Source organism: Stegastes partitus, unplaced genomic scaffold (assembly GCF_000690725.1).
Source record: "Stegastes partitus isolate 25-593 unplaced genomic scaffold, Stegastes_partitus-1.0.2 Scaffold618, whole genome shotgun sequence".
In the NCBI taxonomy this organism is placed as follows: domain Eukaryota; kingdom Metazoa; phylum Chordata; class Actinopteri; family Pomacentridae; genus Stegastes; species Stegastes partitus.
This window is the reverse complement of record NW_007578349.1, coordinates 241,546-258,094: the sequence shown is the minus strand read 5'-3', so window position 1 is coordinate 258,094 and position 16,549 is coordinate 241,546. Positions and strand designations below refer to the sequence as shown.

The 16,549-nt window shown below is 41.1% G+C and overlaps 1 long non-coding RNA gene across 1 annotated transcript in view; it reads right to left on the bottom strand.

Moving 5' to 3' along the window:
* Positions 1–16,549, bottom strand: part of LOC103362945 (uncharacterized) — a 44,415-nt gene that overhangs the window by 24,286 nt on the left and 3,580 nt on the right. Inside the window, exon 2 of the long non-coding RNA XR_520486.1 lies at positions 474–531. This is a non-coding gene — a long non-coding RNA (uncharacterized LOC103362945). The remainder of the gene's footprint in view (positions 1–473; positions 532–16,549) is intronic.

The window sequence follows — 16,549 nt, the reverse complement described above, 5'->3', positions numbered from 1 at the left end:
AGGATTTTGTGTTTGCCAGCAACATTACACAAAAGTTGTCAGACTCCGGCTCATGAAGGATAAAAACCATTCAGTTCTTTTTCCGATCAGGATGACTGTCTCTAAAGAGCGCTGACCCTGGCGCAGTGTTTGGTGTACACAAGCTGACACGCAGCAGGTTGCTTTATCACTAAATTGCGCTGCTGGCAAAGATTAAATTCACGTCATCGACTCCGACATGTCAGGATCTTGAAATAATTATTTACAGCACATCTTGATGTTATGCATCATGACTGGTTTGCACTGTTTGTCTCATATCAAGTGAAATGATTGGAAGAAGAGCGTCAGTGTTGCAAAGGGTTCTTAGATGTAAGGTATTGCTATTTAATGGAGATAATAATTCAAATATATCCAGTGCTGTAAATGCAGGAAAACACTGCTTGGGAACAGAGCATGTGACTGACTGGACTTTATGATGAAACATTTGATTTTACCTGTAAATGAGGGTTGACTCTCAAAGGTGGTGGATCTGGTCCCACAGCTCTAGAATCCCTGCACACACAAACACAAGAAAACACAATAAGAAAAAAAAAAACAAAAGCCCCTCAGAAAAACAAATACAATCAGAGTATTAATGTAAAACACCGCAACAAAGATTTTAAGATTGAAGTTCTCACAAACCAGCTCTCCCCTGAAGGCAGGCTTTCATTGTTTTGTACACTTGTGATATTCTAATTTAATTAACTAACAAAACAGGACGGCTCCAGCGTTACCCAGGAGCATCAAAGAAAACAGGTTTCCTCCGACTCAGCCTTTCTTTATGCGCAGCAGCCTCGTGCGTTTCATTTATTTGATGTAGCAAGTTAAATGAAATCACACAAAACATATAACGGTGTGTTTGGAGCATTTTTTTTTGTTTTCTGTAATCCAGACACAAAGGCTGCGTGCCAAGAGCTGCACATTTTTAATAGATGTAGTGATTGAAGGGTCAAGTCGCACAGATTCCCACCTGTAGAGTTGGAAAATTAAACTCAAATAAAAATTCCTTATATAAACACGGCACTCTGGGCGGGTCCATTTCTTCATCTCTAAGAAAACACAGTCTCAAAAAAACTGTAACTCACCCTGGATTCATTTCACACAGCGTTTCTTTTTATTGCCACCCTATAAACCACTCCAGCCTTATGCATGTGAAAGTGTGTGTGTGTGTGCAGAGAGACTATGTGTCTGTCTCTCCATGTTGTGTGTCTGTCCTGTGGCCTTTTCTGCATATGTTATCCCCCCCTTAAGTCAGAACCGCCATCTGACAAAGAGGTCAATTCACATTAGGTGTTAAAAAGGCCAGATTGTCCATAAATCAAAGCTTCAACAAACTTTAATACATCTTTCAAACCGCAGCCAGTGGAAAAAAGAAATTAAATGTATTGCAGTGACTCCAATAAGGGTGCCATTCAGTTATCAACAAAGAAAATGGCATTGGTAATTGCTGTGCATTAAAAAAAAAACAGTCCAGAACAGCACTTCTTTAAGCTCCAGTAACATTTAAGCCCAAAGTCGTCCATGTTTTAACAGTCCTAACATGACACAAGTCTTACGCAGATTAAAATAAAAAGCATCTTTTTTAAACTTTCACAAAGACGTAAAAAAATGAAATATGAGTTTGTTTGCGGAGCTGAGACACAGCTGCTAATATACGGACATTGATCACTGCCGTTACAAGAATGTGGAAATGTAACCCAGATCCGGGCTTGACATCAAGAAGAAAGGAACATTTATGGAGCGAGATTAATAACTGTAGCTCATCTTTTTGGCAACAGCTCGGCGAAAGACAAAAACCATTTGCTCTAAACAAGCTGAACTAAGTCTGGCTTTCATCTAAACATTGATTCAAAAAACACGAGCTGCACCGAGGACACCTAACTTTCTCCTCTCCGATTGTGAAGTCGATGTTTATTTGTACCATCCGTACTTAAACAACATAATCTTATCCGTTTCTGTTCGACGTGACCTGAGTGAAGACGAGCACCGTGACAAGTAGGATCATTTTTGCATTCTTGCAAACAGTCGTGCCCGAAAGGTCAAACAGAGAAGCGCTGTCACAAACGCTAACATTAATATTAAAAAGCTGGTGGCTGGAGGGGAGGGTTAGCCCACCTCTGCTCACCTGCAAGCCATCAAGCAGTTATTTTATCAACCGAGGGAAATACCATCCAGTTTACGTCTGATCTGAGGTATGTGGAAAGCAGAAAATGCCACTGTGGGTGTCAGTTTACAGTTCAGCCTTCAGGTATCAAAAGCAGGCGTGTCGTGGCGAGAGCCAGGCTGTGTGCCAGGCGGTTGGTTGTTTCTAAAAAGGATCAGTGAGGCGGATTACTGCCTAAATCCCTTCTTTCACTGAGTTCCTAAAAACTGTCATTTCACTCTCTGCTTTACAATAGGCAATGAAAACACTGACAGGTAGGATGACTCCACACAGCCTGCAGTGGCAACACGTACGAATGCAGACGGACACATTTTCTCTTGTTGCCGTTTCTTTCACAGCGTCCCTCTGCGTGCGCTTTATTGTAACGCGCTTGTTTTGCTGATCTTGTAGTGATGAGAGAACGTTTAAACGAGCAAACAAAGACACGTTGCATTCAGATGACGGACAGATCGCAGCATCAGCATGTTTACGTTGGAAGTCACACGGAGCCATAAACAAACAAGGATCCACACGCTTAAACGTTAATACGTACACCTCAGGTTTTTACGGTTCCCATATAGGTGGAGAGTTTATTTGCATTTGCTGGGCCTCAATACCACAGCAGCATTTTACAATCCATACAGACGTTAACTCTTCAGCAGCAGAAATTTAGGTGGGGGTTAATCTAATTGAGTCGCCGAAATAAACTCAATAAATGGGGGAAAAAACTCATGATACCACATTGACTGGAGCTGCCAAGTCAGTGCATTTATAACACTGACAATAATAAAATTGTCCTGAACTCTGGTCTCATTCTTCAAACCTCCCATCCTCCAACATGTGCAGCGAAACAGTGCTGCCATAGAGGTTTTAGTAAATCCTAGAAAACCATTAAAAGAAAACACATGATCAAATTCATGTGAGTCTGTAAATAGCCGAATGTCTGAACAGAAGATTGATTCATACTTATGGGTAATGTGGCAATCACTCAGCAAGCCTGGCCTTTTACCCTGCGCTCACACATTACAGCTGTGAAGCACTTCTGTTAGCTTGGCACACACACACACACACACACACACACACATACATGCTGGAACACACACATGGACCCCACCCACATTGTAAAAAGTGCACACCAGCAATCACATTATTAAAACCTATATGTCAGCTGGCAGCGTGCCCGATGCCCCGTGTCCAGGCCCTCCTATGTGAAACCGCCACACAAATCTTAAATCCGAGACTAAGTAAAGTCAAACTAAGGAGACATGGCAGCGTAAGATAGCAAAACAAATTACTTTGAACTAACTAACACAAGTTTTTCTTCTCTGTTGCACTGTCTCTCTCTGTCTCTGTTAGACAAACATTCAGGAGAATATTTCACAGCCAGCAACTCCTGTTACTGCATTGACCGTGATCTGGTTGGATTCAATTACAGAGAAAACTATCAAATCATCTGCAGGCCAGAAAAGCATCAGAACTGAGGCTGATGCATCCAAATGCAGCATCAGACAAAACTGTAAACATATATAGAGACAGAACTGGGAAACAGCAGAGAATTGTCTACTGGCAGAAGTTTTAGTTGTTTTTTTAACACATGTGGTTAGAGCAAGAGGTTTTTTATTATTCTGGGTAAATTTGTAGAAGAGGCCTAAATGAGTTGGATGAAACATCAAAAGTTTAAGTTTTGATTTGGTATTTTTTCCCAGTGGGACAGCAATTTGATCAGAAAGTTTAAATCCAAAGATTGTCACTGTTTATACACTGCAAAAAAAAAAGGTAGCCCAAATATAAGCACATATTTCAACAATTTCCCCGAGGTTGTACCAAAGAGATCAATAAAGTTGTATCTATCTATAAGATATAAACACTACATTTGAGAAGAAAATGACTTTAAACTAGTGAAATGATCTGTCCATGCAGCAAGTAAATTTTACTTGATAAGAAATCTTGAAATATGATTTTTAATGCTCAATTTAAGATTGTACTGTAAAATCAAGGACTAAAAACACTTTTAAAACAAGCCAAATTATCTATCATGTCTAAAAGAAGAAAAAAAAAAAAGAGTCCCAGATTATTTGCAGTGTACAGTTTCTGGCTTTAATATATGCCATCATTTGTCACATAAATGCATTTCAAACCCATCTGCAGGTTTTGGGGTTGAGAGGGTTAATGGGGCAAAAACATCACAAATGACTTTACTTGCTATACACGGCATGAGGGGTTTTTTTTTTCTGTTACACTGCCTCTACAGTGATCAGGAAGGATTCAATTACAGAGAAAACTATCAACTTGTTTACAGGCTAGAAATCAGTGTTGAGGCTGCTACGTTCAAATGCAGCTTTAGAGCAAGGCGTTCAGATATGTAGAGAAGGAAATGGGAAACAGTAGAAAATGGTAATTAATGGATAACAAGGTAAGAAATCAATGGAATTAATATTTCCATAGCATTGAAAAGCAACTGGAGAAAGATACAGAGTGTACTAAACTGATATATTAAGCATTTGTATTAAGGGATGTTTGGCTTCAGTAGAAACCGGATCGTACACACACACACACACAGACAGACAGACTTCATTTGCCTATATTCTGTTTTTAGTTTGCCACAAAGTGTTGTTACTGAAAATATTTCCGCATATCATTTTACTTGATGACAGTCAGCAGAAAGACTCAACAAAAATGCATCCCGTCCGTCAACGTCGAAGCGAGCGCGGACCACCCCTGCTGTTTACACCTGCCAGAAAACGTCGGCTGTGTTTGCACAAGTCTGATTGACATGCTCACGTTGGTTCCTGACGTGATTTGTTTCTCCAGAAAACACCCCCAGAGGTGTGAAGTACAGTACAGAGTCGTGAACAGGTTAGAGCTGTGTGTCCGTACGGGTCCGTGCATGTGTGAGATGGTCATTGCAGGGTGAGTTTTAAGAGGTGTCCGAGATAGAAAGCAGCAGTTTAGAAGGATATGACTCATTACTGCCTCCATAGACCCCTCAGTGTGTTCTGTCGACTTCGAGACCTAAAACAAGGAACAAATCCGTTTACCTGCCAGGTTACCAAATCTTTTCCGCCTGTTCGCTCTGGAATCTTATTTTCACCTCGACACTGTGAGGCTGAAATATGTGCAAAATCAACTTGGGATGTTTAACAAGGTAAATGTGACTCAACACGGAAAAGTAGGAACGTTTTAAACCATTAGCCATTTTCTTGTTTATTATCACAAGATGGCTTTTAAAGCTACAAAATGGCTTCACATTAAACAAGAGGTCAGTAAATACTCTTTTTAAACGTCAAAAGGGAGTTTTCAGACATCGTTTTCCAGGATATTTTCAATGGCATAAGGCTGGAATATCAGATGGAGAGCACGCCCTAGACTAACAAGTTTCTCTGCGGAGATGTAATCTAAAACATACACAACTGTGCAAAGAACTTCAGAATCTTTGGATATTCAAATTCTGATCCATCACGCAATTTTTATCTTGGAGACATCTGATCAGTCGGAGCCAACAATAAGAGCAAGACATGCTGCAACAGATGGTTTGGCACCGATCTCAACAACTCGCTCTGTGATTACATGACGAGACAGAAGCAGCCGAGTGGATCTATGGAAGGACTTTATCAGGTTCTCAGAGACATTCTAGTTAAAGTCTTCACCCTGTTGGAAGCCCATTTGCAGATTTATCAACAGGTCAATGGTCCAGACTGGGCCTATAAAGCTAAAATCACCTTTTTAATACATAAAATACAGGTTTCATGAACAGCCACAGCGACAAGTGGCTCAAAAATGAAGCTAACAGCTTAACTAATGTTTGTGTTGGAAGGTTAACTCACTTTACTTTGCATTTTATCAGTGATTTTATCAGACCTTCAGCAGCCATAAACTGCTCTTACCAATCGAAGCACTTCAGGGTGTGATCGAAAACTAAAAACTTTTCAAAATTACAGTCTCTATACATCCACTCTGCCATTCCAATGTCTAAAGAAAGTTATGTTCCAAGACAACACAATGTTTTTCAGGACACTTGATAATTTATCTCATTTGTTCTCCAGGACAAATAGGATCCTTTTTTTTTGTATTTTAAATTAGTGTCCTGCTAAATGAGCCGTGACATGGGGTCTTCACTTGCAAAAGAACAGGTTGATAGATGCACTTTGTACGTCTGGAAGATCAAAACAGCTGAAACCCGAGGCACACCATTGTCCTTCCACTTAATTAATCAAACAACCCTCCTCTTTTTGTCTTTTCTTTTCCACTTGTGTTACACAAAAACAGCAAAGCCACACATAAATCAGATGCTCATCCCGAGCCTCTTATCGGTGAAGAAGTGAAATGTTTTTACAACCTAAAATTAGACCCACTGTTGAACTAACTCTGAATGCAGGCACATTTTTAGGTCAACATTATGTCAGATGTTGGACTTAAACTATGTGAAATTCTTACACAGCTTGGTGCACGTGTGACTTTAAAACTGGACATTAAATTCAAGGCCAGCTGTTGTGATGGACAGCTTAAGCACTGTGTTTAAGACATGCATAGTGCTGCACTACTACAGACCTCATTGCTTACTTCCATACAGTACAGCCTCTCACTTCTCATTTATAACATGCATCTCTATCCAATATGCAATCCTTTACTACCCAGCAGTCTCAAAACAGATATCTGACACTTCCAAACAACAACACAAAAGAATTACAGTTTTGTCGGCGTCACCGTCGCTGCGATGTTTCTAGAGATGCGTTTACAAGCATACAATAACGCGATTATGGACGAGGTTATGAGTAAGATGCACAAATAAAAACCAGACACGCAAGCAGACAGTAAATAACACAGAGAGGTAACGGAAGGGGCACGGTAAGCAGAAACACGCAAAACTAATTCATACGGAATGAAAACCAATCTTGAAGGAGAGCCACTTCACCTTGAGAGTGCCTTGTGGCAACAAAGAGCGTCCACAGCCTCCAGATTATCCTTAATTTCCTGCAGCAGAAGGCCTGGCTATGGCACAGCTCAAACAAGTTTTCATTGCTTAATTACATACATTTGCACGAGGTCAGGGAAAAGGTTTGGAATCAGCTTTTGAGATCTGCATGGCACAATAACATCCTTGCCAGCTGAGATTCGAAGATGATCAAATGAGCTGCTGATGAAAAGTCACACAGCTTGTTTCATACTGTACAAGTTGGACATGCAAAGTCAGATGTTAACAAATGTCTCAATAAATCATGTGAGCTGTGTAAGTTTAAATAGATTATTTTGGAGCAATGGAAGGTTTACAGAAGAGAAAGAAAAAGGACAGCATAGTACAAACACACAGAAACATTATCCAAACTCTTTAAACTCCTTGGAAGTACAATAAAGAGTATGGAAATGTCTCAAAAACTTGCCACAGTGTGGGCATTTTTTAACACAGACTATTTTAGTCAGTCTTTTAAAGCATTCATTGTTTTACCAGCTGCATGTTAAATATTCCATTTATATTTTATTTGACATCCTTCACCTTCCTCTGCTGAGTTTCGGTTCGCCCGACAGAGCCGCTCACGTTCGTCTGCGCCAGCCTGAGCTTATTAAAAACGCAAAAACAGAATATGAAGTTTGGTCAGATTGATTGTTTTACTATTTATGAGCATGTTCCTAATTTCTAAACCATTTTCGTCAAGATGTCAAACAACATATGCAGCCGAGTCAAACTCCTGGCTCCAGAACATCTACAGTTTCAGAGCAATAACTGGCAAATCACTGGCGAAGGAAAATATCCCCACTGCACGAGCCAAGTATGAATAGGAGTCAGTGATGGAGGAAACCACACTTACATCTTCCTCTTACACCGAAGGCTGCTGTTCACTCAAACCATACAGCATATTGTACGCAAGTAAACAGTTTCAAATACTAATAAGACATGCTATTAATTGAATAATAAGTCATCTTTGCTAGTTGCTAGACAGTTTATTCTGACATACAAGACACATCTGCTCAAGTGTGGATAAAAAAAGGCGAATAACAACATCTGGGCATCAGTACAACAACAAGAAGTGCTTTTATTCACCTCAACAATCAAAATAAAAGCCATTTCTGATTGAATTTGTAATCCACTTTAAATATTGGGAGCATTGGGCCCCAACACAACATTCATCTCTCCTACGAAATTGCTCGGCCGACCGCTAATTCACTCATGTGCTACCTACATTCTATCTGGCTGCTTCTCAGACAACAAAGCGTAGCCTCGTTGGGTGGATTTCGTTCCCCCTCCTCTCCCCCTCCAGGTGGCTGCAGGCCTTGTAAATGGCTCCAGACGCAAGGACTCTGTCCGCCATCTGACAATGATTAGGACATAGCCTCGGCGAATACGAGTAGAGCCCTGCACACTCAATTGCTGCAACACATCTTTATACGCAGCAAAACTAAACATGCCACCCACAAGTTTGGAGATTCAGCCCGGAGATGCCAATCAGCAGCGAGGAGCAAACGTCGGGTTTCAGTTCAGCGCTTGCATACAGGGGACAGGGCCACGCATCAGAGAAAATATGCTGCAGACAAGTGGGCTAGAAAATTGAAAATGCTGAAATTGAAAATCTTTTTTTTTTTTTTGCACATCATTTACTCACATGGCAAACCATATGTGAAAATATTTTCATTATTAGTTTTATTCAAAATGCTAAAAACAAATTTTTACAAACTGGAGAGATGCACTGAAATAGTTGGGTATAAGTCTACCGACACATATTTATGTTGTGATTGCATCTTTTTTTTTTCTCTTTGGCCTGATAAAAGCACATATAGTCTATCATAGGCATCGACTATATTTGCATCCTTTGTCGTGCACATACAGCAACCATATCAATTTTCTTTACTTCTTTCTCTCCTTTTCTTTTTTTCTGTGCTCTCTCCTTCCTTCCTTCCTTTTCATTTGCACACAGTCTCTTTTTCTTTCCCTCCTTCCCTTTCCTCCACCCTGACATCTGATAGTGATTATAGCACAGCCTCAAAAACACAACTCACTTAACTCTCCATTATTAAGTGACTGGGTACCACTGACATAATTTGTTCATCTACACGTAGAAATAACTGACACACACACACACACACACATGGGCCCCTGGAGGTTTTCCTTCTGCAAAAAAAAAAAAGACGCTGAGGCACATGAACACACACACCCTTCAATCATGCAACCACATGCACTCTCTACCTCCTTCTACCCTCATGCACCCATTTCAAGCCGGACCCTCATCCTGTCTGCCCCCGCCGGCCCTCCCTCCATCTCCAGTCCCCTGGAACAGAACAGTCACGGCTGTGTGCACTGTTGATTAGCTAGAACCTGAACCCAGAGGAAACACTGGAAAGCTCAGTCTTCTTTAGTGTGTTTCCCTTTTAGACAAAGGGAGTCTCTGACAACTTGGCTTTCGCTGTCCTATTACCTTATCTTTTACTAATGTAACCCTAACATTAAGGCAACATTCATGGCTACCGAGATACCCTTTTTTCTTTAACACAACTGTCACCACGATTCAATAGGGGTAAGCAGAGATGAACGGAGAGGAGAAAGAGGAGAAGAACTCAGATGGAGCTTACAAGACTGGAGCGCAGGAGGAACATGTGTGGATGTGTACAGCGGTCTGGGGGTTGTAAGTTCTGAGTGTTATGTGGTAACTTGTGGGCATGCAGGCAAGGGTGTGTGTGTGTGTGCATGGGGTTATTTGTTATGGCTAATTCCTTAATCCCACAACATGTGCCTGAAACCTGCAACAGATGCCTCCAAGGAGAACTCGCACACACAGAAAAAAAAAAAGAAACACATTGCAGTGCTATCATTACTATTAATCCCTGTGCAGTGTGCCTGCTGCAGCTGGTCATGTAGGAACAGAAGATCTGCAGGAACGAGGTTCACAAACAGAGAGTTATTTTCCCTCAAGGATTAGTCAGCTTAAAAAAAAAATAGAAACTACAGTGTGTTTTACAATGTTAAGAACAAATCTTGTCATTTTGATTTGGCTTAATGGAATCCTAGAGAAAGCTGACTCACAGAACACACACACAGAGAGAGAGAGAAGGAACAAACTGATGTCCGTCGACCTCCCGATCTCTGTCTGCTTCTCTGTCTGCGGCTGATAAAACTAAGCTCGCTGGCAGCTGTACAGCGATTCGCAGAGCAGCTTTCATAGATGTTTCAATCACCATTTTATCTTGAGAAGCCAGCTAGATGGGGCCATTTTCTTCTGCTGTTGTCAAAATAAAATACAAAATGCAGTATGGCAATTGGAAACAAGCATGGGTTACCTAAGAGGTGCTGAGATGCAGCAATGCTCTGCTGAATGTGGCACAACTAGACAATACAACATTTTAAAAGGATTATATAATGAAATGCTATTATTTTGCATGGTATTATTTTGCAGGTTGCATCTTTTATTAGTGGATCACAATGGAATTCTAAATTACTTCCTCAATTTGTAATAGGGAACAAGATGCAATGCTTTAATAAAAATCAGCTTGCAAAGAGTACAAAGTTGTATTTTTAACTCCAGAAATTACAGTAATATGAACGCTGACATGTCTTACTTGTCGGTACATCTGCAGCTGCCCTGACGACAGAAAGTTGTTGTTTTTTTTTTTGGTGACAGAAGCCCACACCACCTGGTACCTGCATTAGACATTTTAGGTGTGAATTGGGCTCTTATCCATCATATGAATCCTATGCTATCAAGCCTTGTGTCATCTGTGACTGTGTAGAAAAGCCACACACAACAACTTCTGAAAACAACTATGAGCTACGCGCCTTAAAACATAACTTCTCTCAGGTAGAATTGTAGGGATTTTTTTTTTTCCCCAACAGGAAGCCGAGTGGACATGGTTCAGGGGGTCCGGCTTGTAAAAACACCGCTCCCAGCGTATCACTTTGAATATAAAACAGAAGTGGCGAGCACGTGGAGCGGGTTTGTGCATACGCACGCTCCCCTGAATGGTTAGGAGTGTGAATGTAAAGATGCTGATACACTGTAAACTGTATGCGAGCAGAAAGAATGTCTGGAGAAATATGAACGGCTTTAAAAAAAAAAAAAGGTATTGGAATGAAAACTGTACATTAATACAAAGAACATATTTTCATGAGACGAAATTCATGGGCTCTCGCTGAGTGATGCTTCCCGCACAAGGTCGTGATGTCGTGACAATGTTTCCAATCACTCCGTGTGTGTGTGTGTGTGTGTGTGTGTGTGTGTGTGTGTGTGTGTGTGACCTAATATGCAGTCATCTGCTTGATAGTGTTTTGGCCTGGAACCTACAGGGGCCTGTTAGGGACATCTGGTCTCTCCTGGACTCAAAATTTCCTCCTCATTTTGGATCTTGCTTGCCCCCCCTGATCTGGCAGAGCTGATTCAGTGTTGGCCATCTGGTCAGCTCTGTCTTTTTTTTTTTTATATATCACCTTATTAAATCTACAAACAACAGCCCTCCTCCTACAGTATATCTGGCATGATGCACTCTATAAGTTTTACCTCATCCTCACATTTTTCATCCGTCTACTTCCTGCCTTCTCCATTTAAGCTGCTTGTTAGCCTCAAAAGAAGCCACAGATCATAAATATCTCGATGACGTTGGTCTCACCACCAGATGTCAGTGAACAACACGTTCCCCCCCCGGCTGCCTGTTATCAATAAGCTGATTTGATAAGCACTACACTGTTACACAGGACCGAACAGAAAGACTCCCAGAGGCCTGCTTCACATTGTAATTGCCTTTTGAGATGGATATGTAAGTGAAGAAACAGGCCCCCTCGAGATTTGATTCCACGTGCATCAGATTCAATATCTCAGGAGTTAAATTCAATTTGGGATCAATTAGATTTAATGTCTCTGGAATAATGAGTTTGGAAGGCATATTGATGAGCCCATCACGAATCTACGTCTCGCGGGATTCGTGGTGTCTGCACAGGCAGCGAGTACGCAATCTCAAGCCAGGAGGTTATCGCCCATATATGACACAAAACAGCACATCTGCAGCAGCACATTTGCCACTTATCTGCGTAGGGCAACAATAGAGAGGGAAGCGAGACAGGAAAAGAGACATAAAGAAAGAGAATAATAACAACCAGTGGCTTCTGAGTTTGATTATACACATTATAGCCCATCCTCTGCCAAAGACACATCTGTGCAAATCAAAGAAAGCCATTTATCATTCCAGGCCTAAATGCATGTGTGTGGAGGGCCGGACAAGTCAGTAAAGACTGTTTGGGTTAAAGAGAGGGAGGAGAAAAAAAAAGACAAAGAGACATCTACATACCACAGAGAGGTGCAGATAATACCTTGAACTTACTTACCGTTTCTGTGTTTTACTTAATCACATTCTGTCCTCAGAGTCAAGATGTGTATAAGTCCTTTTTTTACCATTTACAGGTGAGATGCTATACATACGACCTATAAGGAAGATTAAACAATTTGTTGTGTCCGGACATGTTGGAATATGCACAGAACACAGAAGTGCTCGAGTGTTTTACACATCCTGCCTTTAAAATAGGAAGCCAGAGTTTTCCATCACTCAGCCTGGCCTTTAACCTCTCAGACATTCTTAGAAAATTAATAACAAAGCCACAGCTTGAAGTAATTTCTATCTCTCACTGCACATATTCAAATAAAAAAAGACAGAAAACGGACAATCGGTGCCAAAGTCTATCAAGAATGACTCAGCCCGAACAACCCGGTTTCTTAATAATTTATCAAAACCGCAACTATAATAGATATTTAGGCCACCGATCTTGCAAGTATAGGCTCTAATGAAAGCTGGGGGATGTCTAGACTAAAGGAGTGAGGGCACTTCCTGAGAGTTCACAATGACACTTGCTCTTAGGCAAATATTTCTCCCGTCACTGATGGAATGGCACCTCAAAGGAGGCACCATGGAAATTGGAGGTCTTGGGTCTGGGGGGCAGGAGAGATGAAATTGTCCCAAAGTGAATCCAGATGGTTATCATTTTCTCCTCAGACCTCCTTTTTTTTTTTTCCCCTCCTCAATCCCCCACTCATCACTCAATCATTTCTTTCCCCCCTCCTATTTTTTTCTCGTCTCAATGAACTACAGCCCCGGTGATTACTTTGGTTAGAACTGAGCCAAACTAAACACAAGGAGACAGAGTTGTGGTCTACAAAATAAAGAACAGCCTCACAGTTCAAAGCAAAGCTGCACGAGTTAAAGCATCCTCGGGGCTCGACCTGTTTATATTTGGGATCGGGGCTGTCTGTCCAAACCGTATGCTTGTTTTAAGTCATTAAAATGTCTGTTGTATTATTTAGGATTAATTAAAAATTTGTGAGAGGTTAGAAATAAATGACAACAACAAAAAAAATAGAGAGAAGAAGCTGAAGGAGTGGCTGAGCCGAGCAGTGAAAGAAGAAAAGAGCCAAATCATGAGATCAGAAGCTGGCTGGTAGTGTGTTTTAACATCCGCCCTGTGGGACAAAACGGCCTAAACTGAGGGGTTTTAATCGGGCTAATAAATCATAATTTAAACATACCATCAACCTACGCTCCTCTCAGTGCGGCGTCACGGCCAGACGCTTTGTTTTTGTCACACAGTTCGTCGCCGTGGTTTTTGCTGATTACCGTTATCTCCCCGGAGCCGTCTTCAATAAACAGAGGGCCGGAACATTGCAAGTATTGTTTCTAAAAAAGGTTTAGATGCCAACTCTTCATCACATCGTTCAAAGGAAAGAAAAAAGGGGAAGCACCGGGGAGGGAGGAGGAGGAGTCGCTGAACTGTGCGCCCTGTGTGAATTACAGAGCACAGGGACAGAATAACTCCATCATGAGATCAGGAGAGGTTGTGTGTTTAAATGTCCACCCCGAGGGAGAGCAGGGGAGGAACGGAGCCCGAGATTAGGATGGTGTGGCTGAATGATCTGGTTTTGAAAGGATAACACTGATAAGCACGGACGTGAGTATAAATTCCCCCCTGTGTTATATACAGTACATGCAAACACACACACAGACTCCTACTCAGCCTCGTCTACCAGGCAGTAAATTCATCGTTCACAGTTGACCATAACACCTGAATACCAACATGCAGACGTCTTCAACGAGACGCACAACTTCATCCAATTCTTGACCTTTGCAGACAAGCAAAATCTGTTAACACTTGCATACAACAGCAACCATGAGTCTCCTTTGTGTACACACACACACTCTTCTGGACAGATCTCGCTGTTGACTGGCTGTGCCTCTAGCAATGTTGTCCTCATCATTCATCTACAGCACAACCATCTGCATTTAACTCAGTCGGCAAATTTCCTGTCAGATCATATCTTGTCTTTGCAGTTCGTGACCCGCACTAACTAGAAGAGGGATTTAGACGAATGTAACGTGCTGCAAACTAGTCGCTACAACCGAGGACAGATTTTCAAGAACAACAAAGTGCTGCACAGTCAGTGTGTGTCCTCTAGAAAAAGAATGACGCGCGTCCTGATTCACCGCAACCACAAATAAAGGTCTCAACACACTGTGCTGCTCAGCTGTATATATTCACTGGTAATGACAGTAGAAATCCTGTAATTTTACATGAAAAAACAGCTAAAAAAAAACCCTAAAATAAATACATTTGATTCAAAGTGTGTGAAAATGTGTGGTTCTTTCCCAATCGAACTTTTTAAGACACCTCTCCATGTACAAAAAACAAAAAATGCAGTCATTTTAATGATGCGCCAGAGAGAAATTTTAAAAAATCACTCCTCTTAAACATAATTTAGAGGATCTTGACAGAATTGTTCTCTGCTGTATTGTTAAAATATGTCTGAAGTCATATTCTAATGCAGGAGAAACTGATTAGTTTGTATACAAATAGACATTTTTAAGCATTGTTAGGTTTGCGATGATAACATCAAATTGATCTGCGGACATAAATAACTAAGCTGAACCGCGGACATACAGTGTACAGAGTATTGTGCAGGGTGCATGAAACAAAAAAAAAAGAAAAAGTGTGAGCCTGTGTGTGCACATGTGTCAGCGCATACTTGTCTGAACATATCAAAGAAGCGCAGGCAATAGATCACAGTTTCCATCTATAAGTTAAGCATCAAATTTTTAACTGATCCCAGCTTCAGAGGACAACAGAGAACAAACCTGATGGGATCCATGTGTGTGTGAAGACAAAGATCACAGACGCACATGGACACACACACGTGATCTTGCTTACTCAACCACTTTTTTAAAAATGTATCATCTGTATTAGTTTTTTTTTCTTTCTTAGCAGAACAAAACTTTTATTTTAGAGCTAATAAATGTGTCTCTGTGAATCATATTAGAAGTCGTCAGATTCACTTTAGGGTAGACTTGCTTCTGATTTCTTGGAACTTCAGACAGCTCATGGAGCCTTTTTAAGTATCCGAACCTGAAAGCACTAAGGGGTTGGGAGAGACACAGCCTGTCTGGTAGACAGAGACAACTCGCCATCCTGGTGCTGCTTAAAAGCTTGTTGTTCCTTTCCAATCCGGATTTAATTCTTTCTATATCCCTGGGATTGGCATTGGTTACTGATAATGACTCATTTCTGACTTTACAACCGAGTTAACTCACCTGCCTTTTTACCCATTACGCTGGTGTGATGCTGTACAGCTCAGATCCAAAGCGCCAAAAAGTTTTGATCTTGATGCTGTGTACAATAAGTAAAGCTTGTAAAACATAAAGCAGATGAAGCATGTTGTTCCCCTTCTGGCAAAGTAAATACGTACAATCAACAACCAACACAAATCTTTATAACAACTGCCAGATCTCTAATTATTGGATTTTCAACAACTGTTTAAAGTCTTGTGGAATACACTGAGTGCACCAAGTTTCTTCAACCTCAATCTGGACTCTTTAAATGTCCTGGTCAAGCTTTTTTTTTTCTTTTTCTGGCCTTTTTGCCTTTATTAGTTAGAACAGTGAGAGAGTGAGACAGGAAAGTGGGGAGGACCTGCAGCAAACTGTTGTGAGCAGGCGTCGAACTCACAACCACTGCATCAGTCCCTGTTCATGGCTGGCCCGCTCAACCAGGTGAACTACAGGGGCGCCTCTGGTCAAATTTTAAGGTTTTATACATAGACGGTATAAAAGATGGACGTAGCAACCGGCCCTGAAAAATGAAGCCAACCCGGAAGTGTCAAAAACCTGCAATATCACTACGTCCACTAGCTGCTGGCTCCAAAAAGCCCTGGCTCCCATAGACTTGAATTGGAAAAGAATTGATCACAGATCCTGAAATACTGCATTCCTACAGCTCAGGATTTTTTAAAAATTAGTTTTCATGGTTAAATCTAGAGATCAGGTGGCCAATCTGAAAATAAATCAATACTGAATTTTTTAAAAATCGTCAAAATTTTGCGGAGCAAGGGGCGTGGCTGGCTTGATTGACAGTCAGCAGTGACGATGCAGACGAAG